Below are 26,391 nucleotides of genomic sequence, written 5' to 3'. Positions count from 1 at the left end.
TGCTCTCTCTCCCAGCTTTTGGACCTCTTGTCAACAGTATGGCATTGATTTCTTGTGCCCACGGTATTATGGGATTGCTCATGGCATGTACCTGACTTTACATGCAAAGGTTGCTGCTATGCTGACCACAATTGGGTTGTCTTATAGCTTTTGGACTAAGGCCCTTATGATGGCAGTATATTTGGTTACAGGACGCCGTGCTTGACCTTGGATCGTATTACATCCCATGAGGCATGGAGTGGCATGAAGCCCTCCTATGATTACTTGAGGATGTTTGGCTGCCAGGCATCTGTACATATGCCACATGAACCTATGTCACGTAGATGTATCCTCCTTGGTTATGGAGATGGTGACTTTAAGGCCTACAGATTATGGGATTTGGATACCCAGTAGGTCATATGCAGCCGTCATGCTGTCTTTTATGAGATGCAGACACCTCTTAGACCTCTTGATAGCATTTAGTACGCTTTATGGCTGATTTTATAGCAGCTACAATGCCATTACAGCAAGCTATTTATGTTGAAAATGAGGCACTTATTGGCCCAGATGACGTAGTTATGCATAGCAGTCAGGGTTAAGATGTTGGTGATCAATTATTAGACCCCTTGCAGGCTCATGAGAGCCATTTTCTTGTAGTTTTGCAGGCTGGCCAGCCAGAGTCTTCCGCTTTGCTGAGGCCACATGTAGTCTTGAGACCCTGTTGGATGAGTGTCCGGGATGTTGGCTCTCTTTCAATGATTAACTCTGGAGATTTTGACTGCTCTGCGCTGTCTTGTATGCACCACAGTGATGCTATGCACAACTCTGATGCTTTACAACCGTGCATTAATGAGTTGTGCTTGCTTCATGAGAAGCATTCTTGGATTGCTCCATTGTATGGAGCTGTGGGATCGCTTATCTCTTGGATGTCATGGACTTGGGGATGCTTGAATCTTCTTCTGCAAAGGTTCTCGACACTTCTTGCACAGCTTGCTTTCCGATTGGGTGTTGGGTGAGATGTCATGATTCCTCACCTTGTCTTCTTTTCTTTTCTTTTCTTTGTTTTCACTCCCTAGCCACATTGGCCTTTTAGTGGGAGGTTGTTAGGGTAAAAGGCCTCTGGGCCTACCCGTGTACACTGTAACCGCCCATTCTTTATTCATATATAATATGATAGTGCAATACGACTGTCAGTTTAGTTGGACAACACCTACATTGTGTGTGCTCTTCTCTCTCACATCTTCCTCTTCTCCTTCTCCACTGCTATTGCATCCCCTTCATTTATATCAGTTCGTTTGAAATTAAAGTAGTCTATGTTTTTCTCATATTTGTTGTGTGTTCTCTTCTGCTTGCTTAGATTTTGTCAGTTGTGTCATGTAATTTCTACACAACTCACTATCCATCCATGCAAAAATACTTGAAATTTTGACCTAGATGGGAATTTAGACTGCATAATCTCCTCAAGCTTAAAGGCTGCGCACCATGGCTAGGAATACACCAAGTTCCCTTTGTAGCAAACTGCCAACCCCAAAACAAAATCTATTCTTGCCTTTGAAGCCATTAGGCCATGAAATAACCTTTGCCTACAAACCTATGATGTACTTTGGACCCAAATGTAGCCTAAAACCCTCCTAAGAACTCCTCCTTCATTGGCAACTTACCCATATAATACGTATAAAGGCCACAATAGGCATATTCAACATACCTTTGCTTAACCTAGTAGTAAGAGAGAAAGCAACATGAGTCCATAGCACTCGTCTATTTTCATTAGCTCCATCCTTCTTTCTCTTTTTGTAGAGCTTTTGATAAACTTGTTGACATTTCTCCAATTTAGCTAGATCTCCTCTAGCCCAAACAACAATTGCGTAATCCATTGCCATCAAGTCATCCTTTCTTTGTTTCTTTAGTGGTGCCATTTTGATCCTTGGGTTCGCCACATTGTCTTTTGCTTCCCCCCTTGCAAGCATGGGGGTCAAAATAAAGAGGCAATAAGGCCACAAATGGCAATTAATGTGCTTTGAAAGAGCCATGTTTCCAATTGGAGCTACCATGTTGCGTGTTTTCTTATATGAGTTTCATGTGCATGTGGCTTGTGCAAAAAGCAGTATAGATAAAGAGTTTATATAAGGGTGTCATAATGCAAAAAAGGTCTATCGGAGATTAATTAAGGGAGCGACATCTAGACCTAGCAACTAGAGTCAAGGTGCAATTGAGTCTCTTTTGTTAAATATATTCAAAATTCATAATGATAGACTGGTGTTCCTTACACTTGTGGGGTAGCTTTGCACTATCATGTGAAGGTGTCATGAAGCAGCCTCATGAGGGAAGCAATGTTGCATGCTACCCTCACTTCTTTCCCACACATTGTATTTCGCTTTCCTTATATTTCTCTCTCCATATTTTATTCTCTCTCTCTCTCTCTCTCTCTCTCTCTAAATTTAATCTTTTCTATGTATGTCTAAATTCACACACACACACACACATTCTCTTTCTCTCTCTCTTTTTCTTTCTCCCTTTCCTCAAATCCTCTCTCTTTGTCTCTCAAAAGTTTCCCTCTTTCTATTGCAAATTTCTCTCTTTCTCTTCTCTCTTCTCTCTCTCTTTCCATTTCTCTCTTCCATCTCTCTCTCTAAATGTTTTCTTCCCCCCCCCTCTCTCTCTCTCTCTCTCTCTCTCTAATTTTTTCTCTTTGTGGAACTTTTTCTTCTCTAACTCTTTCCCCTCTCTCTCCCCCTATTTTCTCTTAATTTTTCTCTTTCCTCTCTCTAAATTTTATTTATTCTCTCTATATTTCTCTTCTCTTTCACTCTCACTCACTCACTCACTCTCTTTAAATTTTTCTCTTCTCTCTCTCTCTCTAAATTTCTCTTTCCTCTATTTCTCTCTAAATTTTATTTTTTTCTATGTATAATTTTCTCTTCTCTCTCTCTCTCTCTCTCTCTCTCTCTAGATTTTTTCTTCTCTCCCCCCTCTCTTTGTCTCTCTAAATTTTTACATTGATTTTCCTCTCGATTCTCTCTCTCTCAAAATTTCCTCTCTATTCCTTTTCTCTTTAGTTTTTTTTTCTTCTTCTTCTCTTCTCTCTCTCAATTTTTCCCTCCATCTCTCCCTCTCCCTCTCCCTCTCCCTCTCTCTCTTTTCATTTCGTTCTCTTCTCTCTTTCTCTCTCCCTCCCTCTAAAGTCTTTTCTTCTTTCTCTCTCTATCTAAATTTTTATTCTCTCTTCAGTATCTCTTAAATAAATAAATAAGTCTTTGCTAGACTATATTAAAAATTTTAAATTCAAAACATTTAAATCTACGAAATCAATTTAAAAATATTTTTTGAAAATCCTCTGATTAAAAAAGGGGACAGGAGAGAGGGAGGAAATATAAGTTTTAAAATAAATTCAATCAAAAAGTTTTAAAAATCAATTAATTAAGAGGGAAGGGAGGAGAGGTTGAGAGAGAGAGAGAGAGAGAGAGAGAGAGAGAGAGAGAGAGAGAGAGAGAGAGAGAGAGAGAGAGAGAGAGAGAGAGAGAGAGAGAGAGGAGAAAGTTTGGGATATTATATAGGCCCTTTGGGAGTTTAGGGCTTGGCAAAGCCACAAGCAAAATAATGTTGTATATAGATTTAATTAAAGAAACACGTTCATTGAAAAACCTTGATTAAAAAAGGAGAAGGGAAAAAATAGATGTTTAAAAAATATTCAATTAATTTTTTTAAAATAATATTTAATGAAAAATGGGAAAATAAAGTGAGATAGAGGGGAGATCATGTTGGAGCCACACGTGAGAGGGGGGAGGGGGCAAGGAGAGAGAAAGAGAGGGGGAAAGAGAGGGGGTGAGTAAATTAGAAAAGATTTGATTGAAAAAGGGAGGGGGAGAGGGCGGAGAGAGAGAGAGAGAGAGAGAGAGAGAGAGAGAGAGAGAGGGGGGGGGGGGAAGCCCTTCAAAAACCACAAGCAAAATAATGTTTTAGTATAAAAATATAGACATAGATATAGTTTGAAGCCTCAAAAAGATTTAGAGCTCGCAAACTGTAAGACACATCTTCTGCCCGTCTTGTTAGAAATCAGAGTTGCAGCATTGGAATGTGTGCACAAGAGGAAGAAGAGAGCTCAAAGTACAAGAACAAAATCTTGCTTACTAAGTTGCTTAGAGTACAACTTGGGTACACTCTCTCACACACTTGATAGTGACCCATAGGCTGTTTATATAGCCTCTACCAGGCTAGGGTTAGGGTTTCCCCTGCCCCTAGGGCTATTCACACCCATCTGCCCTCATACTCCCTTGCTTATTGTGGGTTCCTATGCCTATCTTCTAACACCCCCCCTCAATGCCAGGGTTGCATTGGATTACAAGGCATGTAAGATATCCCCCCCCCTTCTTGGGATGCCTTTATAAATCAGGCTTACAAGAGTGTTTTAGGTAAATGATTTAACGAGTCAAAATAATCGATCTTTAGATGGATTGGAGGCATAGTTAGCCACCAATTCTTTGTGTACATCAGGAGTATTGGGGTATTTACTAGTGATATGCCCTGTCTTCTTGCATTTGTTGCATTTCATTTTCTCGAGATACTTCTTCCAACAGTTGTTTACAAGATGTCCTTTTTTCTTACAGAAAGAACATCTAGTGGGAGCTGTATGTACCAATAGTTGATCACGGGAAGTTGAAGATGCCCGACCGTTGCTGCTTTCTTTGTGGTTCCTCTATCCAAATAAGATTGAATGGTACTTGCCAATGTAGGATTTGGAATGTTGGTGAGAGTGGTTACAAGAGTAGGAAACACCTGTTTTATAGCTTTTAGGAGAATAGCAATAGCATCTTCTTCATGTATTGAAGCTTGTACAGAGGCAAGCTGTGCCATAAGTCCCTTCATGTGAGAGATGAATTTTCCCAAATCTTCTCCTAATTTATATTCTAAGCTAAAGAATTCAATTTTAAGGAAGATTTTTGTATTTTTACCAGTGGCTCCATAGAGCTTTTCAAGCCCATTCCATTTTTCTTTAGCAGTGTTTCGTTGATCAACATGATGAATCAGGGACTCATCTAAGTGTAGCATTATGATTGCTTGGGCACATTGGTCATCCTCTATATCAATCAGATTTGCAGAGTTTACAACTCTAGTGCCTTGAATGAGAGGCCAATACCCTCTCTCCATCATTTTGTACTTTATAAGTACCTGCCATGGGTGAAAATCTTTGCCATCAAACTTTCGAATTTGAGGACGGACATCAGCATATGTTGTGGTCATTGGGAAGGTCTTACCACTTATTAGGACAAGGGCGGTGTCTAGTCCCTTACAAATTTTCTACTGAATGCAGAAGCAAATAAGACAATTTGAAATCAAAGTTGCAATGAAGAGAAAGGCTGAAAATCATACAGATGTAATATTTCAAGGTATGACTGTGGTGGTCCTTTCTTATGTGCAATCTTCTTCCGAGGTTTAATAGTCTTTTTAGGTTTTAATGAAGTAAACCTAGATTGGACTTCAGGCTCCTCCTTGTGGTATGGCTTAGTGGATGAAGCTTGTGTTGGACAAGGTTGGTCTATGATCTCAATGCTTGTTGTTGCTAATGATTGTGAGGAGAGTTATACAATGACACTCATCCTTTTGATTTCATTGACCGGTGTACTTGAAACAAAGTCACTCAAGATATGCACTACACTTCTAGTGTATGATGGTCTATGTATTTATAATTGTACACATAACCTTACAATAATATACGAAGAGGAATAACACTCACTAGATTTTAGTAAATACCCAGCAAGCAAATGATTAGATGATTAATGATTAGTGTTTAGAAACACTAGTGTTGGTGCGCAAATCGGACGTCGTAAGTGCATATAGTGAGAGTCAGAAGGTCCCCAAGAACAAAAGAACTCTACTTTTTGCACACAAATCAATGCAGAAGACTTGCACGACATGAACAAGAGACCAATTGGGTACAATCTCCCCCCATGCCTTGTGTAAGCTCTCCACAAAGCATGTATTTTATGTATTAATCATCTTCAAGCTCAAATAATAGCCCAAATTACAAAATAGTACGCTTTTGGCTTTTGAGTTTGCTTTAGTGCCAAGTAGAAATAAAGCTAATGGGTGGGCGCCCAAGGAGTCAGGCATATCCAATACAATGTCCAAATAGAAATATCTAAATCATATGCCCATGCGCATACAAAAATAATAAATAAATATGCAACACCTTGATAAATAGGTGCGACAAAATATAGGCGCCATGCCTAAGGTATGCGCCCATCAAAATATAGATGATAACTCGAATACACGCTATCCTCCAATGCTTTCCACCGCCACTGCTGCTATCTCTACACATCAACTGAAGCATTCACAATCGTTAGTAAAATAATACAATTAAACCGACAAAAGTGAATACCTAGCAGTCTTCAGCTACATAAATAAATCAATTAGTTAGAAATCAATCCTAACCTTAATTTATCACGAGTGTGCACTCTAAACTCATAAACGTTTATTAATTTAATATGTATTTTGCAGAATCACCCGCTATGGAATCACCCATGTACACACTAAATTAACGAAATGCCCGAAAAGGATAGGCATCCCCATCAACTTTCGCACAAAGAATCCATTTTGTGTACCCATTCACTGTTAGCTACGGGATAAATGAACTCTGCTTCAAGAAGTTTCAATAATTCGGCCTTCACCAGAGCAGAGTAATTAGGATTCATTCATACCCCTGGGGTGGGATAGCAATTGTCCTCAATTGCTTTTAGCTCAATGTGGAGCTAACAAAGTGAGGAAAGCATTTAAGTCCCTAGCGTGCATCCATTGGGCCTCTTCAACATGGTGGTTTTTAAACTTGACCAAATATCTAGAATATCTACGGCTAGTTCTAGTAGTCATAAAGTCAGTATCTATAATAGCTTCAGGCTCAAGGATTTCAGTCTCTTCTTCTAACAAAGGTGGGTTTTCATAGACAGGGTATACAGGTAATTGGCCTCTAAAGGGTCGTAGTAAGCTAATATGAAAGGTGTTGTGGATTTTCCAATGTGGTGGTAGTTCTAACTTAAATGCATTGTCATTGATTTTGTGTATGATCTTGAATGGTCCATAGAATCTAGGTGTTATCACAACTGGATGTTTATCTACACTTTGTAATCTACATTTTTCTATGCGTAACCAAACATAGTCATCTACTTTGAAATTCGTGGCCTGTCTTTTCTTATTTGCTTATTTTGTATATGATTGCTGGGCTTTGGCAATCATTTCTTTAACTTCATCAAAAATAGTAGCGTGCATGTTAGCAATATCATCAGCACTCTGATTCTTATTTGATAATGATGCAACAGGTGTAGGGAATCTATAACCATAAATCACTTCAAATGGTGCTTTCTTTGTAGCTATATGTGGTGTATTGTTATATGCAAACTGAAGTAAATGTAGATATGTATCCCATGTATGTGGTTTTGAAATAGTGTAAGCATGTAAAAGATCTAAAATAGTAATGTTAGTAGCTTCTGTTTGACCATTAGTTTCAGGATGAAATGCAAATGAAAAATCAATCTTTGTTCCTAAGTTAGCAAACAAAGTAATCCAAAAATTATTACAAAATCTAGAATCACGATCAGAAATAATAACTTTTGGTAAACCATGATTAGTAAACACAGTTTTCAAAAACAATTGAGTTGCTTGAGATGCAGTTTAAGTTTTCTTGCATGGAATGAAATATGCTTGTTTGCTAAACCTGTCTACAATAGTCCAAATCATATCATGGTTAGCTTTAGTGTTAGGTAAACCAGTAATAAAATCCATAGAAATATGTTCCCATGGTTGTGATGGAATAGATAAAGGCATTAGTAAACCATACTGTTTACCATGATGTCTCTTAACTCGTTGACAAACTAAACATTCAAAAACAAAGTTAGATACATCAGTATCCATATGTGGCCAATAAAAATCTTCAGTCAATGTACGCAAAGTAGATATAATACCTCTATGACCTTGATATGGAGGACAATGAATCTCATTCAAACAAAAGATCTAAATGGAACTGTAACACATAATCTCTTTTCATAAAACATGAATCCATTATTGTAAGACAGTGAATCAATAGGAATCCAGTTATTTGCAACTAATTTATTCCAATTAGCTTGAAAAGTAATATCCTGATAATAAGTATCTTTCATAGGGATAAGAGAATCAAATGATATCACATAAATATTATGAATGGTCAGTCTTCTACTTAAAGCGTCGGCTACTACATTCTCTTTTCTTGGTTGATATTGGATAAGGGGATGAAAACTCTGAATGAAAGCTGCCCATTTAATATGTCGGTCAGATATTGGGGTTGACTTAGGAGATGTCTAATGCTTTGTTGGTCAATCTTAATCATAAACTCAGAACCCATTAAGTAATGTTTCCATTGACATAAGGCTTGTACAACAGCTAACAATTCCTTATCATAAGTAGAATATTTAAGTTTGGATGGTTTCAATTTACAACTAGAGTAAGCTATGGGATGATTATCTTGCATAAGTACGGCTCCTATTCCAGATCCACTAGCATCAGTAACTACTAAAAAGAATGGTCTAGTGAAATCAGGTAGTTGTAATACAGGAGCATGGGTTAATGCATGTTTCAATAAATCAAAAGATTTTTATTGATTATCAGTCCAGTTATACACAATACCTTTCTTTAAAAGTTTAGTCAAAGGCAAAGCAAGTAATGAAAAATTTCGCATAAACTTTCTGTAAAAACTAGCAAGACCTTTCTTTAAAAGTTTAGTCAAAGGCAAAGCAAGTAATGAAAAATTTCGCACAAACTTTCTGTAAGAACTAGCAAGACCTGGAAAAGAACGTAACTCATGCACATTTTTGGGTATGGGCCAATTTAAAATTGCTTCTATCTTCTTATGGTCAACCTTAATACCTTCTGATGAAACAATATGACCTAGATATTCAATTTCTGTTTGAAAGAATTCACTCTTTTCTGGATTAGCATACAATTGATTATCTTTTAACAACTTGAAAACTAAAGACAGATGTTCATAATGTTCATGCTCATTTTTACTGAATACCAATATATCATCAAAGAATACTATAATACAATGCTGATATTTCAAAAATATGCGATTCATCATTCGACTAAATGTAGCAGGTGCATTAGTTAAACCAAAAAGCATCACTAGAAATTCATAGTGTCCAAATAGTGTTCTAAATGCAGTTTTGAATATATCAGATTTATCCAATTTCACTTGATGATAAACCAGATTTAAGATCTATCTTACTAAATATGGCAGAACCTTGTAGTTTATCCATAAGATCATCTACCCTAGGAATCGGATATCTATTCTTAACAATAATCTTATTCAGGGCACGATAATCAATGCACATGCGATAAGTATTATTATTCTTCTTTACCAATAAAACATGTGCGCCAAATGGAGAACTACTAGGTCTAATTAATCCTCTGGTTAGCAATTCCTCTATTTGATTTTGAATTTCTTTCTGTTCAATTTGATTATGCCTATATGGTGCTTTACATGGTGGTTGTGTACCAGGAATTAAATCTATTTTGTGATCTTCAGGACGTGAAAGAGGTAGTCCAGGTGGTAAATCATCAGCAAAACAATCTTTAAATTGAGCAAGAAATTGTTTATGCCTAGGATGCATATGTCTTTCTTTAGCTTGAAGTTCATTCACCCAAATTAAATAAGATTTACTACTTTTACGTAATGCACGTTTAGCTTGAGTATGAGTAAGCAGCGGAAAATTATTGGATGCGTGCATACCATGCAATGTAATTTGTTTTCCTTGAAAATAAATTTTAATTGAATGCGTGGAATAATCTATGACAGGATAATATCACTAGACTGCAAAGGTACAACTAAAAAATTCCTTTGTTCAATGTATTCACCAATTTTAATTTCTAAGTTATGCACCTTTTGTGTTCCATTATATCTTGTGCCTAAGAATGCTGCTTTAATGCGATAATGTGTAGAAACAGTTCGTAATTTCAATTCTTTCACTAACTTTGTAGAAATAAAATCATGTGTGCTACCATCATCATGTAAAATAATCTTTTCTTTACCATGCATAAAACATTTCATTGTCAACAAAGAATGTAGAGTTGGCATACCTGGTAAAATATCTGGAGTAGTGGTAATGTTATCTTCATCTTCTGTAAAGTCAGGTATTTCCTCACGTTCTTCTTCATCCATTGCTCCAAGATAATTGATATGGACAGGTGGTTTCTTCGATTGGCAATTGGCTGCTAGATGTCCAAGTTAATGGCATTTGTAACAGACTATTGGTTTGGCTTTAGATACATTGTTGGCAATGGCAGGAAGTCTAGGAATATTAGGATTTGGCTGTGAGGATGGCTTAGGATTTGGATTGGTATTTGATGGCAAAGCAGGTGGTTTTGTCCAAGACTTACGGAAAGATGATGAAGGAAAACGACTTTGATTGAATCTTCTAAAATTTGAATTGAATTGCTTGGAACCATAGTTACCATTTGCTTGAAATTGTTGTGGACGCTTGTCTCTTCCTCGAATCTTGTCTTCAGTGTCATGAGCCAAAGAAATTGCATCTTCAAGGGTTGTAGGCTTGAACATATTAACTTCAGCATAGTAATGTCCAAGTAAGCCAGACATAAACTTGCGTTTGTGAGTTGCTTCTGGTACATCTTCGAGCATTCGGAGTTGCAGTAGAGCATTCCAAGAACGTTCGGTGTATTGGGAAATAGGCTCACGATCTCTTTACTGTAGAAGATCCTATTGCTTTATGGCTTTTTCATGAAATTGAGGAGGAAGAAAATTCTGCAAAAACTTCTTTTTGAAACTCTCCCAGGTAGTGGAACAAACAATGCTCTTGCGAACCACAGTCCACCAAAGAGATGCTCGATCGACTAAATGATTAGTGACACATTTAATTTTGTCTTTTTCAACGTATGTCTCTTCATGAAAGTAATCATCAAATTGACTGATAAATGTAAGTATAGTCTTTCCATCTCGAGTTCCATTGAAAGTACGAAATTTGAAGTTTCTTTTACTTATCTTTGTTTCTTTGCGGATGGATTGAGCTTCGAGCGTCGCATCGATGGTACGTCGGATAAGATCTTCGGGTTGTGGTCCATCTTTGTCGGTAATAGATCGTTGCAAATTGTCCAATTGAACTTGCAAAGCTTGTCGGGCTCTTCATTCTTCATCAAGCTGCATCATAATCAAATCCAATTTTTGTTCCATTATAGGTTCGGGAAGATCGCCTTCAGCCATTAAATCGTCCATATTTTGTTCCGTCATCTTGTAAAAATCCAAAAGACCTCACTCTCTCAAAATCTGATGAGTGGGATGAGCATAGCTCAAAGTCGGGAATACAAGACTTATAGATTTTTGTTTGGCTTTTACGATCTTTGTCTTTTGTGGTTGCGAGATTTGTAGTCTTCGTAGAAACTGCGTGTGAACTTCTACGTGTGCTGAAACTGGTTCAGCAAGTCTGTGTATGTGAACAGAGTCTTCCAGGGAATAATTTTGTAGTTCTGTGCTTCTGCGCATGAATAGCCTTTATGGGAGTAATTAAGATAAGTTGGTAATGACTTCTGTGGACTTGCAGGACTTGCAGAGTAAGAAGACTTGCATAACTTGGTAGACTAGGAAGATTTATGACTTGTAGCTTAGGTGACTAAACTTATGAGCTGCCTGTCGGTCGAATTTTAAGGGGGGGGTAGCCGTTTTTTTCGCCGCCAATTCCGTCTAGAATATGCCGCGATACCAGACGTCGATTTTGTGGGGCTTTAAGCTTTTAAATAAGCTTATTAAGCTTTTAACTTAAGCTTTTCAGATTTTGGTTATGGAGGAAAGCTTACTGTTGATTGTGGAAAAATGACTTGGAGAAGAAGATGTTGACGTGTTCCTCCACCTCCTCAGGCCGGTTCTTCACGATTAGAGGTTGTAGACAGAGGTTCTTGACCGCTAAGAATCCACCCGTATCGACCGTTCGCGATGAAACTCACTGTAGAGCTCGATCATTCCAGGAGCTCCGCCTTCGCGTAAGATGGGTAGCGATTGGAAGCTCTCGATCTCAGCTTCGCTCTAATACCATTGATGTGCAAATCGGATGTCGTAAGTGCGCATAGTGAGAGTCAGAAGGTCCCCAAGAACAAAAGAACTCTACTTTTTGCACACAAATCAATGTAGAAGACTTGCACGACATGAACAAGAGACCAATTGGGTGCAATGTCCCCCTATGCCTTGTGTGAGCGCTCCACAAAGCATGTATTTTATGTATTAATCATCTTCAAGCTCAAATAATAGCCCAAATTACAAAATAGTACGCTTTTGGCTTTTGAGTTTGCTTTAGTGCCAAGTAGAAATAAAGCTAATGGACGGGCGCCCAAGGAGACAGGCATACCCAATACAATGTCCAAATACAAATATCTAAATCGTGCGCCCATGCGCATACAAAAATAACAAATAAATATCCAACACCTTGATAAATAGGCGCGACAAAACATAAGCGCCATGCCTAAGGTATGCGCCCATCAAAATATAGATGATAACTCGAATACACGCTATCCTCCAATGCTTTCCACCGCCACTGCTGCTATCTCTACACATCAACTGAAGCATTCACAATCGTTAGTAAAATAATACAATTAAACCGACAAAAGTGAATACCTAGCAGTCTTCAGCTACATAAATAAATCAATTGGTTAGAAATCAATACTAACCTTAATTTATTACGAGTGCGCACTCTAAACTCATAAACTTTTATTAATTTAATATGTATTTTGCGGAATCACCCATGTACACACTAAATTAACAAAACGTCCGAAAAGGATAGGCGTCCCCATTAACTTCTCACACAAAGAATCCACTTTGTGTATGAGCTCTGATAATAAAAGTTTACGAAATCCACCGTAAAACCTCACGAAATCCACCGTGGCATGGAATCCACCATGTAATATGCCTCCTGGCATAAAGTGTCAAGCTTAGTGAAATGCTTGAATGAAACTCGATTGGAAGTTGGCTTCCCGATGCACTTAGTGATGCCCATTAAGCATTCCCAAGAGCTTTTAGATCTGGAATAAGCTTCAGAGAATATGCTTCAATGATTAGAATCAATATAAAACTCAGAGTGAAAAAAGTGAAAAATGCCAAGCTTAAAGCTTGCTGGCTATGGCTACCACAAGGTACACAGTTAGGGTTTGGTAGAGATCTCTCTCTGTGGAAGGAATTTCTAGAAGCCCTCTTGTGGGAAGATGGCCCACTAGGGGGGCTAACAAAGCCCCAAGGTAGCCAGCATTATTGTGCCCTGTACATCAGACGAGCTTCAGCTCGAACCAGTTGCCTGCGAAATCTGCGCCAGATCTGGAAAACACGTAATGTCAGCTCCTACATCGACTAATGTCCGCCTCTATTGCGCCAGTCTGAGTCGCCTTGGGATAAGCAAGAAGTTCCTAGAAGAAATCAGAAGAAGATATGGCCTTCTTTGTCCTCCCCAAGTCCTCCAATGGAGGTAGATTGCAGGCAACTATGGAGGAAAGAAGGATAAGATGAAAGAGATGAAAGCTCATGTGCACTTAGTGATAGCTGAGGCTGAGGGAAGCTGAGGAGATCAGAGATGGCTCTGATACCATGTTAGAAATCAGAGTTGCAGCATTGTAATGTGTGCACAAGAGGGAGAAGAGAGCTCAAAGTACAAAAACAAAATCTTACTTACTAAGTTGCTTAGAGTACAACTTGGGTATACTCTCTCATACACTTGATAATGAACCATAGGCTGTTTATATAGTCTCTGCCAGGCTAGGGTTAGGGTTTTACCTGCCCCTAGGGCTATTCACACCCATCTGCCCTCATACTCCCTTGCTTATAGTGGGTTCCTATGCCTATCTTCTAACACATCTAAGGTTGGTTACGCACTGAGACAGCCCCAAATTTCTGTGAAAAACGAAGTGTCCACAAAGGTACATGTCCCACTTTTACAAGCTCTGGGTTTAGCGCTTAATGCAGACACTTACGGGCCCCGCCCACCACCCATAGAAGGACCACACTTTTCATATTAAAAGCTGACTTTGGTGTTGGTAAGAATCCAACCGCCGGCAATCGTATACGGTGGGTGTATAGGGCTTGAGGGCCGACTAGCAAGCCAGCTCATCTTGGTTGGCAAGTAAGGGTGGGTTCAGATTCTGCACCCGGAATTGAAAAAGAGAACATGCTTGCAGACATGTATAGTTTCTATTCGCCCCGTAAAATACGCCGCAAACTCGACTTTTTGAATCAGTTCCGCACTGGTTGGGTTGGACAACATTGATAAAGTAGATTTCGCAAGGGTTGAACCCTCACCAACAAACTTCAAACCCAATAGGGCACTACCATGTAACCATTTTGGCAAGAACCACATCTTAGAGAACATCTTAGCTTCCTTTTAATTTGAACCACATCGTTGTGGGTTCCCTTTAATCTGAACACACTCTTGACACACACAAGAATTACCAATTGTGTCGGCAATCAAAGTCTGAACCCGCCCTAAGGGTGCAGCTTGCGTGTAAATAAACGGCTAGACGGTCCGGGCCCGGTGCGTAACCGGCGTAATCGTACTAGCAGCACCCCCCTTTGGACGAGGCAATTGAAGGCTGTCCATCCCTGGAGTCGCTCACCAGTCCCCCGTCACTCTCTGTCTGTGGCGTCCCAGCTCGTACTGCTGGTCGGGAGGCTCGGTACCCTTTTCCTTGCTCTGAATCTCAGGTGCCGCGCATCTTCTTTGTCTCTCTTTCTAGCAAGAATAGGTGAAATTCGATCTCTCTGCATGCACATCCGACAAAAATTTCACTAAGGCGGGGGCCTGTGAAGCCTTTACTCTAAACTCGGGCATCCCAAAACTTCAATTACATGAGGTGAAGATAGGCATGAGCCGCTGATATCATGCATGCCCTGATCACACGCAGGTAGCTGAAAAGGACATCTAACTAAGAAAGCATGTGCTTGTGCTTGGTTGCGATAGGTCTCAATCACCTTCATTTACATGACAAGTAGAAAAATGTGAAATATGTTTAGGTGGTGGGAATTTGCACCAATCATGCCACGCTTGTAGTAAAGAAAGTTTGTTACAAGTGATGGTGGTAGAAGAATATGAAATATATCTTGGGATGCAAAGCCTTAGTGGATAGATAAAAGGAATGCGGGAGACCTGCCGAGTGTTTTGATATGCTCTAGTTTGGGGAAATGAGCCCATTTATACATCTTTGATATAGTAAGTACATTTATTTACATTTGATGTAATTGCAGACGCTTGGAGAGCTTAAGATTTAAAATTGAGTGTTTGAAACTTGACAGGGGTTGCAAGATAGGTAGTATTTGAAACTTGACAGGGGTTGCGATGTAGGTATGTTATAGTAGCAATCCCATGCAATAATGAGGTATGTTATAGTAGCAATCCCATGCAATAATGATCCGACATTTGGAAGGAAATTGCAGATAGTAAACACACAAGAACAAGGCTAAGGTGAGAAGGGAGCAGCCCCATTGTAGGAAAGAGATGACTATCTCCATCTCCCGCTTGGGTTTCTTCATATCCTCTTTTCGTAGGAAGTTTTTTGCTCCCTTATCAACAAGAGACAATTAACTTTCCATCTAGTCTTTGAAATATGATGCCAATAAGCTACTTGTGAAAATTTTGATAGTTATAAATACAGAAAAACAAGAGAATATGATTAAGGTGATCTTTAGACAACTCTATCTTAGATATGGAATTGACATTGTGTTGAGTAGTGGATATCTAAGCAAATCTTCACCAAATTGCAGAAATTTGCCATTGGCCATAATCTCAAATTTGGGGCTTCTTGTCAAATGCCTTCAATTTCTCTCTAATCTTGCTGTCAAAATTGGGCTTCTATCAATTTTGCATGAATTCATTTGAACCGAGGCCTAATTTGGCATTTGCCATGAGAGAGCATAGTCTAGGTAAAAATTTCATGAAATTCTTTAAATTTCTCTTTAGTTTTTGGGTAAAATTTGGGTTGGGGCTTTTTGCTGTTTGAGCTCAATTCTGCCCAAATTTCATGAAAATCAGGTAATCTTTATCAAAATTTTCAAAGTTTACCTCAATTTTTGAGAAAAATTTAGGGTTTAAGCTTAAATTTCACCTTTGAGGTGCTGAAAATTTGGGGCTTTTGTCTCAAATCACTTTCTTTGGTCTTGAGGGTCCAAAACTTATATTATTTGGTTTGCTAGTTTTGTGTTTTCCCAACATTAAAGAAATTTTTTATCTTGTTGGTGGTAAAGGCCCCTCTGCCTAGCCGCTTGTGTATTACTACATTGACAGTACCCGCCACTACATACTACAGGTGGCGGGCGCCCATCACCGTCACTTTATTCTGTGACTGTTGGAGTTCTCATTTGGTCTCTCTCTCTTTTTTGCTCTTGCTCTCCCGCCATAGCTTTTTCAAGCAAGCTTCAATCCTTCTCATCTTTCAACTGGTATTAGAGCATGGATTCATGACTACTTGAGCTTGGTTCGTGGGGTCTTCAGCTTTCTATTGATTATCTACACACATTGGGTCTCCTTCCCGGCAGCCATAGCCGACTCTCTTGAGCTTCCGTGACTCCTCAGCTTCCCGAGCATCCACCCGGCCCCCTTGGGCACCCTTAGGGCATTGTATCAGAGGAATTGCTTCTTTTGTTCAAGGTTTTCATTGGTTTACAGGCCACAAAGGGTATTTACAGGAAGGGGACAGCCATATCTCATGCTCATTGGAGCTCCTATGCCCATTGCCTTACCTGGAGCTCTTTGAGGCTAGCTTGGGCCTCTTATAGGCCATCCTTACCACCATCCCAAGTCCCCCATCAACCATGTTGAAGCACAGAGGTGCTGCTGCTCTGCCACGCTGGTTGTGCCTGTTTTCTGCAGCATGGACTACATCTACACACTACCAGATTTGGCTCCTTGGTCATTACCCTCTTCATTGGCTCTAAAACAATGCTTGGCAATCTTGGTTGCAATGTACTGATGCTTCTCTTGAGCTTTGGGACATTGATTTGAGCACACATTGGCTGTAATATACAATAGCAGGTCTGTCCAGGTCTGCAGCAGAAGTATACAAGTCCCGGAGCTCATCTACATACACTATCTCATGTCCGTATGCTATGCCATTAATGCCTATGCTTGGTGGATGTTGTGCTAATGCTTTGCCATCATTTTGGTGATGATTTGAACCTGCAAATACTCAGTTTCAAACAGCAAATCACTGCTGTACAATAGTGGGCTGAAGTGCCTCTGATTGCCTTTGTTATGCCTATTGGTTTTGGGCTATATCTTGGAGGTATGCAATGATGTGTTGACATTCGGGGATGACTTTGAACTTGGCTTTTATACCGGATCATTGATTGAGCTTGAGCTTGGCTTTGGAAAGCATTTGGATGCTCCGTCTTTGATGTGCTTATGGTATATACTTTGCTTATGTCTGACCGGTCTTGACATGCTCTATGCTACTACTACATGCTAGTATTGTTTGGAGCTGATTGCTATTAGAGCCTTATCTTGGCTTGAATTTGGATTCCCATAGCTTACTTGGGATATTTCTTGGCTTGCCCGAGTTGTATTTGGGATACAATTGATGTGTATGGATGCTATGATTAGAGGCTTCAGAGCCTATATGCTCATGATGTCTTATTGATGCTTGGTCTTGGATCTTTCGTCACTGGTGCTATCATATGCCTTTCTTGAGCTTCTTGGCTTGATCTATACGGCTTTTGTGCCAGTGGGAGCATCTTTGGATGCTTGACAAACATTGAGTAGGTGGTTTATGCTATTGAGCTTTGAGTCTTCTGAGACTGGGATCTTTTTCACTTGGATATTACATGGTTGATATGCCGTGGTCCGCATACATATAGTTGGGCTGATTTAGGCTTTGTACTCTTTGAGCATACACCTATTTGTGTCAGGTCTTGCTAGTGTTATGTACACTTTGTCCTATTACACAGAGAGTGTGTCGGCTTACTGATGGATTCTTTTTTTGATATGCTTGGGTGTTTGCTCGATGTTTGTATGATTGTCACATGCTGATTTATGTTCGCTTGATGCTGGTTATGCTTTGACAGTCAGTGGTTGACTTGGTGTATTTATTTTGCCTATAGTTTGCTCTCATTGTACCTGTCTGTACTTTATTACAACAAGCAGTTATGCATGGAATGATGTGGTATTTTCATGCTGAATCATCCTGATTTTATATACTCTTGATTGTACTTGGTGGGCAACATCATTAGCTATCAGTTTGTGGTCACTTTGCCTTGGTTTTGGTAGTATTTTAGTCATTTATAGCAGAAAACAACAAACAATTTTGAACTGTTTGCACCGTTTTAGACTGCATTATGGGTTCTTCTTCCAATGATAGTGCTATCTTCAACATCATTAAGCTTGATGGTACGAATTATGCCTATTGGAAGAGCCAAGTTTGGTAGGTATTGGTGTAGAAATCACAGATAAAGCCACTATAGATGCATGGCGAGCAGCTTGAAACTATGATTGACGAATGGGATGAGCTTGATGAGTTATGCAAGTCCACCCTCATCTTGTCTCTCAATGAACAAGTGCATTACAATGTGGTCGAGGAGACATAGAGTGCTTGGTAGCTTTGGGATAAGATAAAAAATCTCTATGACAAGAAAAGTCCAGCAAGTTAGATGTATTGGTTGAAGCAACTTATGGACCTGCACATGAAGAAGAATATGGTGATGTTTGCTCACTTGAGCTAGTTCCATGCTATTCTCAAGAACTTGACTTCACAGGGTATTACCTTTAATGATGAGGTTACTCCATTGTTTTTACTTGGGACTCTGAGTGAGTCATGGGATGTATTCCGCACTGTCTTATGTGCTCCTGCTACTATTTTGAACTTGCTTGATGTAGAGAGTGCTTTTTTGCAGGAAGAGATCAACCGTAAGAACTTAGATGCCTCTCATGTGTTGCATGCTTTGATTGTTAGAGGGAGAGATGGTAATGGAAAGAATGACCGTGGGCATGGACGTGGCAGAGACTCGCAAAAGTCTAGGTCTAAGTCATGTGGTAAGTCACGCAGTAAGTCTCTGGGAGAAATGCTAATGTGACATGTCATCATTGCGGCAAGAAGGGTCATATACGACCACAGTGTCATGAGTTGCGTAGTGAGTAGTGCAAAGAGAAGGGGAAAGACAATACAAGAAAAGTCATTTGATGGCATTGACTGTTAGAGGCATAGATGGTAATGGAAAGAATGACCGTGGATATGGACATGGCAGAGACTCGCAAAAGTCTAGATCTAAGTCATGTGGTAAGTCGCGTAGCAAGTCTCGTGGAAGAAATGCTAATGCGATATGTCATCATTGCGGCAAGAAGGGTCATATACGCCCACAGTGTCATGAGTTGCGCAATGAGAAGCGCAAAGAGAAATGGAAAAACAAAGTACAAGAAAAGTCCTCTGATCGTAGCATGGTACTTGCAAAATCTAGTGTGAAAATAGAGGAAATCAATGTCATGCAGATTGATGACTCCGATGGGGAGTACATACTTGCAGCTAGTTCTTGTGATACTATACCGTTGATCAAGGTTTACTCTATGTATGCGCAGTGCTGGCTTTTGGATTCTGGTGCTTTATTTCATGTTACACCATGCCGTGAATGGTGTCACTCCTACCGCACTGTCTCTGGTTCAGTTCGCTTGGGTGATAATAGGTCACTTGCTATTGTTGGCATTGGGGATGTATGGCTGCAGTTCTCTACTAGCAATACTTTTCTGTTATAGGATGTACGTCATGTACCTGCGCTTACACACAGTTTTATGTCTGCAGGGTATCTTGATGATGTTGGATTTCATGTTTCATTTGGGAATTCTGCCTTGAAGATCACCTGTGGTAGACTTGTGCTTGTTAGACATGTGAAGGCTGACAGCCTCTATCCTCTTGTAGTTGATGGGTCCTCTGTTGACCATGTTTTGTCAGTCAGTTCCATTCCACATGTATCTCTTTGGTATGCCCGTTTGGGCCATATGTCCTTGAAGGGAATGAAAATGCTTTTTGGTTTGCAGTACTCACTGCTCTTTGACTATGCATGTTTTGATTCATATGAGCATTGTCTTTATGGTAGACAGACTAGGAATACGCATAAGAAATCTGGTAGGATACGCATGAGTGAGCCTCTGGCATTGGTACATTCGGATTTTGGGGGCCTATGCCTTGTTAGTCTATGGGTGGTGCAAAGTATTTTGTGACGTTCATTGACGATTTTTCGCGTGAAGTCTGGGCTTACCCTATTAAGCTTAAGTCAGATGTCTTGACTGTGTTTCAAAGATGGCTTGTATTGGTTGAAAACTAGACTGGGCATAGGCTGAAATGCCTTAGGACTGACAATGGGGGAGAATATGTGTCGTGTCTTTGAGCAACTATGTGACGAGAGGGGTATTAAGCATTAGTTGACTGCCCCCTATACCCCACCCTAGAATGGTTTGGTTGAGTGGATGAATAGAACTATCCGGGAGCGTGTACGCAGTATGCTTAGCCATGTAGGCCTACCACAGAGCTTTTAGGCTAAGGTAGTTAGTACAGCTGTGCATGTCATCAATAGATCACCTTCCAGTGGTTTGGATTTTTAGGTTGCAGAGGAGGTATGGACTGGGAAACCTTCGTTTTATGCGCATCTACATGTCTTTGGATGTGAGGCATTCTGCCATGTGCCCAAGGATAAGCGGACTAAGTTGGATCCTAAGAGTGTCAAATGCATTTTCCTTGGCTATGAAGATGCAGGCAAGATGGGTTACCGCCTCTGGGATCCGCAAGCGCGGAAAGTTATCCGCAGCCATGATGTAGTCTTTTATGAAAACAAGATGCATAGGCAGTCTGAGAAGGGGGTAGAGATACGCAGGGTTATATTCCAGGAGGAGCCACGTGCTCTTGCACATCCAGTTGGACAGCCTGCAGTAGCAGTTGGTCCACATGGCCAGGGTATTGGATAGAATGCTAAATATGCAATAGAGCCTGCAGTGAGATGGTCTACTAGAGCTAGACGTCCACTCGATAGATTTGAGCCCTTGATGCATTATGTCTTGGTTACAAATGTAGGAGAGTCTCACCTATGATGAGGCTATGCGTAGGGGTGATAGTCACTCATGGGAGAGGGCTATGCAGTCTGCGATAGACTCTTTGTATAAGAATATGACTTGGGATTTGGTTGCGTTGCCTCAGGGCAAGAAGGCTTTGCCATGCAAATGGGTGTACAAGCTGAAAAGTATCCCTGGAAATTCCAAGCCGACTTATAAGGCAAGACTTGTCGCTAAGGGTTTTAAACAGGAGTATGGAGTTGACTTTGATGAAATCTTTTCTCTTGTGGTTACTATGACCACCCTACGCTTGGTTTTGGCCTTAGTTGCGCAGCTTGACTTGGACATGTATTAGATGGATGTCAAGACTACATTCTTGCATAGGGATTTGCATGATGAGATATACATGGAGTAGCCTAAGGGCTTTGCAGAACTTAGCAGGGAGCACCTAGTGTGCAAGTTGAAGAAAAGTCTTTATGGCTTGAAGCAGGCACCTAAGGAGTGGTATCATAAGTTTGATGCATATATGTAGTCACAGGGCTAGATCGCAGGAGTGCCATGGATCCGTATCTTTATAAGGAGACAGCCTGTGATGGCTCATTGCTTATTTTGGTACTTTATGTGGATGATATGTTGATAGCAGGGAAAGCTCATGATGAGCTGGATGCTCTTAAATCTGTTAATCCTCAAACGAACAAGGTGGAAAAGCTGGAAAATCTAAAGCAGAAGACAAGGCCAAGGCAAAAGTGAAACAGAAGATGAAGGCGCGCCAAGAAGAATCTGACCTAAATAAAGAAAAAAGGTGCATGAGAAAAAGCGCGAGTCTATACTGTTGTAAAAAAGTGCAAGGCGCACCATGATTTATTTTAAGAGTGCCGGGCTCTCACCCGTGCAAGTTGTAAATGTAGACGGGCAGTGGAAAGGAAGCTAGGAAGATAGGAGGACAATGGGAAAAAGGGCTTAGACCACGGCCGGCCATGTAAAAAAGGGGATAAGGGGATGACTGCCCAAAAGGGATTTAGGGTTTTGTATATAAAGTTGAAAAGTGAATGAGAAGTTCATTCTTGTGTGTGGCAAAAAGCTTTTTCTTCTTCTTGTCTTCTTGCTTGTGCTTGAGAGAGGGAGTGAGTGAGTGCTGAGGAAGTGAGGGAGGAGTGTGTGAGAGTGAGGGATTGAGGAGAAGAAGCTCCCTATCTCCTCTCTTCATCTTCTTCTCTTCTCTATTCTTCTCTTGTCTCGTGCGGCTATGGAGGATGGAGCTTGTTGGAGAGATATTGAGGTTGCTTGAGCTTGCCTCAAGGATCGTGGAGCTACCGGCATGCACGAGAGAGGAGGGTACTCAATCGGGCATTAAGGTAAGCTCACTACACCCCAAAGGTAGGAAGGGCGTGTCGGCTATGTGAGAGGTAGCCATGGCCGATCGGCTTGAAACGCTTGACCAATAAGCGGTCCGTAGGTCTCGAGGGTTTAGCTTGAAGCTCCCTTCGTTTTGGTTCCGTTGCTGGGATATACAGAATCAAGCCTTGAGCGCCGAGCGCTTCAAATCGAGCATAGAAATAGGGCTTTCAGCCCAAACCAGTGCTTGAGATAGATAGGAGATTTAGGTGGTTTGATCTTCCGAACAAGTAAGTATTTTGGTTTGTTGTTGAGTAGGCAAGTAGGTAAATCAACCTCATCCACTGTTTTTGATTTTTGTTGCGTTAGGGTAGGATTAGGACCAAGGAAACAGGGAAAATAGAAGGGTTTTCTGCTACTGAAAACAGGCTGAAAACTGGGAGAAAGGGGCATAAAATCTAAATCTTGAGTAGATGGGTGCAGGAGGGGCAACCATAAGGTTGAAGGAGACTTGTGCAAGGCAATAAGAGACTCAAAAGATCAGGGGAAGCCTTATTTTGCAGTCGGACATTGAGAGAGAGATTGTGAGTGCAGGTGCAGAAGGGATTCGATCCGGTTGTCACTTTCTCCTTTTGAAGCAATGTAGTCTTGATAGTTTCTGATGAAGGGGGACTTATATGTGGGTCCATACTCTGCAATCTTTGTCACCATATTTAAAAAATAAGGTGACCTGGCTGATTTGAATGCAATATGGTCATGGTAAAAAAAGCGTGCCACTGTTGCATCTGTTTCCTCTTTTTTCTTTGGTTCCCATGAAGTGTGCAATGGATTCTGTTTAACACCACGACTTGTTGCCATTGATGGCCCACAAGAAGGCTGTGTAGCCACTAATCCTGGTTGTCTTCTGCATGAAGCACCATGCCCTGCTGGCCTTGGAGTCCATGTTGTTGGATCCACTGCTATATTTGGCGTCCTCCTGGCATGTGAATTCCCCATAGAAGTGGCTATGTGGTCAAGTAACTCCTGCTTTTTCTCAATTGATACATTGGTGCAAAAACGCACCTCTTTGGGCTCTCACTTTATCAGCCCCACTAGTGCGAGCATAAGGGCAAAGTTTGCATTTCCAAGGGCGAGCCCCTCCACCTCTCAATGGCACCCCTGCATCTACCTCATCCCACCATGACCAAGTAGTGCTTCGACTTCGTCCAATTGTTGACGAAGTACCTGTTGAGGATGATGAAGATCCCATAGATGTCAATGCTGCCATCTATATAGAAGTGACAAATAATCAGTAAACTTCAATGAAATTACAGAAATTTGCAGCCAACATTTCAACATCCATGTGTCAAAGTTCAATGAAATCGCAGAAATTTCAACCAAAGTTGAAAGTCCAATGAAATTGCAAAAATTTCGGCCAAAATTTCAACATGAGTATCGAGAATCTAGATTTCTCGGACCTCACCTAATCGCGGGCGGGAGTCAGGCCAAGCAATCAATAGAGGTGTACCGTGTGCCGCACGCGACGTAGGCGGGAGAGGCATGTGGGAGAGTCAGGTGGGCAGAAGTAGGCACGGCCTTGGCGAGGTAGGTGTGGCAGGCGAAGCAGGTGAGTGAAGCGGGAGCAGGCGAAGCGGGAGCAGGTGGAACAAGCGGAGCAGGAGCAGGAGCAGGAGCGGGAGCAGGAGCAAGTGGAGCAGGAGCAGGCGGAACAGGCGGGAGAAAGCGGGCGACAGGTGGAGCGACACGCGGGAGTGTGGAGAAGGCGGGCGACAGGCGGGAGTGTGGAGAAGCAGGCGGGCGACACGCGCAAGATACAAGAGGTGGACGGGCGACAAGCGGGAGAGTAGCGACACCCGCATGATGCAGGAGGTGGATGGGCGACAGGCGGGAGTAGCGGGCTGCGGGCGATTATTTTTTTTTAAAATTTAAAAATTACATTGCTGGAACGACCGTTCCAAACAGGGAATGGCCAGGAAGGCGGGAACGGGCCAGGAAATGGGAGGAAACGTTTCGCTAGCGTTTCCTGGGCTTGTACCTCCCGGAATGCGTTAATCCGTTTCTATGCGGCAGAATGGGCGTTCCCTGCCTCTATGCGCTACGTGCCTACTCTAAAGAGGTACTCGTTGAAAAGAGGCCCCAAGAGACACTTTCCAGGACGCAAGCCGAAAACTCCCCAAGCAAAGAAGACGAAGGCTCAAGGGAGCACTTGGCGTGGAGTAACACCGGCCGTGCAGGCCCCTACCAGACGCTCGGGCACCAGGTGCTCGAAGGTGGAGAAGGCAGCTAGAGACAAGCGCGAATTTGATGAATTGTTTAAAAGCATTCTTGAAACAGCTGCGGCTAGAGACTACACCATTCGGGTCCTGGCCGATATTTTCCCTGGCCAGCCTGATGGGAGCCCCTCACCGGCACAGCCCTAGTCACCCGATCACCTGAACTCACCCCACCTCATACAAATAGAATAGTCCCCGTGTTGTATATGCCGCTTAACAAAGGCCATCTTGCCATAACTTTTTGTCCTTAAGTGGTTAAAGGGGCAGGCTCCCTAACTGTGTAAACCTACTACTAATACATGGCATATCTTTAACAAGCGCCGATGAGATGCATCGGAGCCAACACCATAGAATTTAGATGAAGTAATATCTTTTTGCGTTGCGTTTGTTCATCATAATTGACACATGTGGTTTGCATATACTCTCACGAAGCGTCAAGTGAATGCAGGACGACACAGGTCTTTGTACGAAAGTGGTTAGGGCCCAAGTCACCGCAAGACCACCAACCTCACGAAGAGCCATGGCAGAAGCCTCACTGCCAGAAGCAAAAATTGGCTCATGGCAGTTGTTACCTCAATTGTACCGACATCGCATGTCGCAAAGAGGTTTGCAAAATCTCAAGTGTATCTCTCCATCTCAACAACTGTTCCTCTAGCATCGAGGCTAGTAACACAATCATCTTTGTAATATCTATTTTTCACAACCTTTGGATCTTCACATTTCTCAATCCAAATGAAAGGCTGATAGTCTCAATATATTGCATTGATTGTATTCATTTTATCCAAAAAAAAAAAGAAAAAAGAAAGAAAGAAATAAAGAAAAAGGAAGAAGAGAAAACAAAAAGAAAAGCAAAGAAAAGAAAAGAAAAGAAAAGAAAAAAAAAGCACTCACGATCACAACACAACACCTAGGGGTCCTTAAACTAGGTACGTCCAGTAACCTTGGTCGGTTGGCTCCATCTCTAATCCCCTAGTTCTTTTACACATCCCCCACAATTGTTCAAGACACATCAAGGGCAGGACATACCTAGGGAGCTCATCTCGCCTATGGTTAGACTTGTCACCCTCAACCATTTGCACAATTCTTTTTCGCACTCCATCTCCGTGCCATTGTAATCAACAGTGGTAAGTAAGGCATGGAAGACGATGGAAAGTACATTGTACTCTTCAAACACTACAAGTAGCCACCAGCTATCAAAGCTAAGACATCAATGAACTCAATTATGCTACATCGTGTTGTCAAAATCACAATTGATGTCTCAAGAGCCTTCAAGTGTACTTTCCCTCAACATCGACAATCTTTCCCACTCCATCGAATCCTTGCTTTATCCACCCATTGCTACGAGGAACCAGACCGATAGTCTTCTGACTACGTAATATCTAACTATGCAGGTGCACTTACATAATATCTGCACCACAATATATACACAGTTTGGATCCTCAAGTGCTGGACAATACTCTCAGCTTGCTGAGAGTTCGACCTGTCTCCCAAACTGATCAAACTATGTCTTGTGCACGATAAGAAGACTAGCACTAATTCCAGGGAGAGACCACATATAAAACTTTTCAATTGCAGGTATTGCATACTGCAACAGAAGTACCGTCAGCTCTTCATTAGCACTCCACTTTGAATTCTTATCCTTCATCATCTTGTAAGCCCACAAACAAATTGTCGCCCGCCCCAGAATCCCTCGAACATCAACACCTGTGCCAACCCATGAATGCAACTCCCAACCAAAACCGGTCCTATCCCCAACTTCAACACTCCTATCACCAACC

General features: G+C 41.2%; 1 protein-coding gene across 5 annotated transcripts in view; it reads left to right on the top strand.

Annotated features, from left to right (window-relative positions):
* The first annotated feature begins 14,424 nt into the window (after nucleotides 1-14,424).
* The window catches only part of LOC148034983 (transcription factor), a 65,058-nt gene continuing 53,091 nt past the window's right edge, over nucleotides 14,425-26,391 (top strand). For 3 of the 5 annotated variants that reach the window (XM_087679904.1, XM_087679902.1, XM_087679903.1), the window contains exon 1: nucleotides 14,425-14,686. The gene's annotated coding sequence lies outside the window, so the exon portion shown is untranslated. The remainder of the gene's footprint in view (nucleotides 14,687-26,391) is intronic. The other 2 variants (XM_087679901.1, XM_087679900.1) reach the window with 2 other exon arrangements.

The sequence above is a fragment of the Lygodium microphyllum genome, chromosome 6 (genome assembly GCF_053477565.2).
Source record: "Lygodium microphyllum isolate KBCC chromosome 6, Lygodium_microphyllum_v1.1.10, whole genome shotgun sequence".
Classification (NCBI taxonomy): domain Eukaryota; kingdom Viridiplantae; phylum Streptophyta; class Polypodiopsida; order Schizaeales; family Lygodiaceae; genus Lygodium; species Lygodium microphyllum.
The sequence above is the reverse complement of the archived record's forward strand: the minus strand, read 5'-3'. Positions and strand labels throughout refer to the sequence as shown.